Source organism: Micropterus dolomieu, unplaced genomic scaffold (assembly GCF_021292245.1).
Source record: "Micropterus dolomieu isolate WLL.071019.BEF.003 ecotype Adirondacks unplaced genomic scaffold, ASM2129224v1 contig_9347, whole genome shotgun sequence".
In the NCBI taxonomy this organism is placed as follows: Eukaryota; Metazoa; Chordata; class Actinopteri; order Centrarchiformes; family Centrarchidae; genus Micropterus; species Micropterus dolomieu.
In genome coordinates, this window is record NW_025738333.1 from 1 (window position 1) to 3554 (window position 3554).

At 47.2% G+C, this 3554-nt stretch overlaps 1 long non-coding RNA gene across 1 annotated transcript; it reads left to right on the top strand.

The window, feature by feature from the left end:
• The first annotated feature begins 1650 nt into the window (after positions 1 to 1650).
• On the top strand, positions 1651 to 2155 carry LOC123965346. Its single transcript, XR_006823685.1, has 2 exons — positions 1651 to 1721; positions 1823 to 2155. It is a non-coding gene; the product is annotated as an uncharacterized LOC123965346 (long non-coding RNA).
• The last annotated feature ends 1399 nt before the right edge of the window (positions 2156 to 3554 follow it).

Sequence of the window (3554 nt, forward strand, 5' to 3'; positions counted from 1 at the left end):
CCCTGGTAGGCATTATTATGGCCTAGTCAGGGGCCGCACGCTGCTCCCTCGGTGGTAAGCGGGAACAGAAGTTACTAGCACCTTGCCATGCGCTTACATTTTCATCATCCCCTTCCTTCTCTCATCAAAATCACAGTTGAGAAGACAACTTAACTAAATACTGATCAGTTGTGAGTAGTAATATCATTATGTGAAAAAAGAAAAACAACCCTTCGCCCCTGGTAGGCATTATTATGGCCTAGTCAGGGGCCGCACGCTGCTCCCTCGGTGGTAAGCGGGAACAGAAGTTACTAGCACCTTGCCATGCGCTTACATTTTCATCATCCCCTTCCTTCTCTCATCAAAATCACAGTTGAGAAGACAACTTAACTAAATACTGATCTGTTGTGAGTAGTAATATCATTATGTGAAAAAAGAAAAACAACCCTTCGCCCCTGATAGGCATTATTATGGCCTAGTCAGGGGCCGTGCGCTGCTCCGTCGTTGGTAAGCGGGAACAGAAGTTACTAGCACCTTGCCATGAACTTACATTTTCATCACCTCCTTCCTCCTCTCAGCAGTTGGCAGTCCCAGATGTGGGCATGAAAGAGAAGGAAAAGAGTTAATTTTCTGCACCGTGATCATTAATCCAAATTAGAAGGCAGTGAGCGTTCTTCCAGTTGTGGCAACTGCTTCACTGTGTTTTCCAGCTGTGGTGACACGCTGGACCATATAACATAGTCTGCCACCACCATTTTAATGACCGACAACTTTGTCCATACAGGAGTGTTGGGTCTTCCAGCATGTGGTTTAAATCCAACAAGTGTCAGAGTGAAATGTCCCTCTTAATCAAATATGTGTCACACTTCACCACTGGAACAAAATTACTTCAGTACAATAAGTTAACGCTGCTACAAAAATTTCACATGATCATCAAAATAAATGGTCAACTAATGTTTTTTACATGCACACTGTGCGAGCACGTCAACGTCAACACTTGGCTAGCTTCCTCTCCTCATTTTTCAAAGGACATCTACATGACAAGTGCTGTTATAAGAGCAGCGAAGTTCGTCTTTTAAGGGCAGTGCAATGTGTGTTCATAGCAAGTGTGTATGTGAGCGGTAGAAAGTGACGGTGACAGTGAGCGAGTAAGTTGTCAGTTTGGCAGTAAATGTACAGTGTAGGTCAATGTGTGTCTGTTAATAGTAGCATGTTGTTTCTACAGCTGCTGGGAAGTGAGGGCGGTTAGCGCTAGCTAACACCTCCCTGGGCTTTAGACTCTGGTCTGAAAGCTGAGCAAGACTGGACAGGGAGGAGTCAAGAGACAACACATGGGATAGTTATGTTGGTTAGAGGTTCTGAATTTGGTTTTTGATTACTTTTCAAGTAAACTAGACTGAATATTTTAAATTAGATTGTTGCCACACATTCTAACAGGTTGACCACAGTAAGTAACATTACTGTTGTGGTGGCAGCCCGGCTGACGGTGAGTGTCCTGTTTCTTTCTCCTTTTTTTTCTTGTGATTCTGTTTTCCCCTCGTGTTTTGGCCTGCCTGTTTGTGTCTCCTCCTCTCCCCCTGCGTGTGCTCTCCCTCTCTCTCTGCTCCTGACAGTCCGCACCTGCACCTCATCAGCCACCTCCTCTGCCTGCCACACCTGCCAGCAATCAACCTCATCTCTGCCAGTACTTCAACCCCGGTTCTCCACACAATCTCTGCTAGATTGTCGTTGCTACTGACCTGGTGCCACTACTTGACTCAGGCTTTTTATCGTTGACATCCCTGTTCTCTGTTTTCCCAGTCACTAACCCTGTCTGTCTGTCTGTCTGTCTCTCTCTCCCCAGGTTCACTCACCTTCCTCTCCCGTTGTGTCAGCTGGGCTCGCCAACCTGCCCTCTCCCCTCGGACCTCCTCCAAGGCATCCTCCCGGCTCACCCTCGTGCCTCATGATCAGCCTGTCACCACACTCCTCCACCAACCCCCTGGTCAGTTCTCCCGTGCCTCCTCTCTCCCTCGGCCCCGGTGCCTCCCAGTTTCCTCGTCCCATCCTCCTTGGTCCCGCCTGCTCCTCGGCTCCCTTGCCTCGGCCCCCTCTGCCCTACTTGCTGCTCGTTCCCCCGGCATTCACCTCTCCCTCGCCTCCCTTTTTCCCCTCAATAAAACCTGTTTCACCGGAGTGTTGCTTTTGGGTCCTCTCTGTCCAACACACACACACAACAGTTACTGTACTAAATGGGGCTTGTGTCCACCAAAGCGTTTTTTGCCCACTGAAAATGCCAGCTGCTCTTCTGAAAACTCCTAGCTGGGAGTGTTAGGCCCTGATCAGACAAAGTGTTTTGCAGGTTCAAAAACGTGAGTTGCAAAGCAATGCCTTTTTTGGTTAAATTTGGAAAAGAGCGGTGTGCTGCGGTCTTGTGTTTGGTTTTTTATGATGGGCAACCACCAAATCAGCTGTCCTGTCAGTCTGATGAAATATTATAGCACCAGTGATCTGTAATCTTTGGTTTGTCACTAAGTAATAACTGTCATATTAGCAGAAACTTGATCACAAGTCAGTTCTGTGTCTCTTGTGACTAAAAACGCTTGACTGGCATTGTTTGAGGGTGAGAGGTGTACAAACACGCAGGAGACAGGGAAACGGAGATCCATGTGGATACGAGCCCCTCAGGGGAAAAAAAAAACGTGAATGATGTCAGGTGCTGCTCAGAGTTGAATTTTTGATTTTCAACAACTCCTTCGAAAACGCAAGGCGCAGCAGGCACCCAGGGCACATAAACAGCCCGCAGAATGCTCATTGCCAATAGAAAACAATTTAAAGGTGCTTTTTACTACAAAAAACGCATTCGGTCTGATAGGGGCCTTAGGGTGCGCTTTGGAGGCACAGCTGAGATGCTTTGGTTGCTATAATAAATATCTGTGGAGGTGATATGTTGCACAAAGTAGGGTAGGCCTACTTGCTCTGGCCATTGAGAGAAGGCAGAAGGCCCCTTAAGAGAATGTTGAAGCATGTAGAGCGAGGGGACGGACTCGCCTCATGTGGGTTCATGAGATTTTGCGGGTGAGGACACACCTCGGCCAGTAGGCACATCATTTCGTTCAAGAGCTGACTTGGCTTGGTGTTTATCCCACCCCTCCTGCACTGTGATTGGACAGCCAGGTAAAAAGTGACAGTGACGAGCACTGCGCTTCACACAAATTAGAAAATTTTGCGGAATAGACGCTCAGCGCCTTGACACGCTGCTGGCATGTTTACCATGTTGTAAATACTGCTTACATTGCAGTGAATTGAAAAATGCTTTGGTGGACACAGGCCCTTATGCTGCATTATTGTGTATTATGTGGGCCACGCAAGGTTACAGTAACCGAGACGGGTGAAGAAGCCATCTACCTGAGTCTCGGTAAAATGGCAATAAATCTAAATTGAACATTGAGAAGCAAACAGCGCCAGATTCGTGTTAATGTTAGCTGGCTTTCCTGCCTTGCATCAGTATAGGCTAGTAAACACAAAGCTCCACATGTGCTTTGTACCGTTACATCATTTCTTGCAGGCTAAAATCAACACTTTAACAAAATACC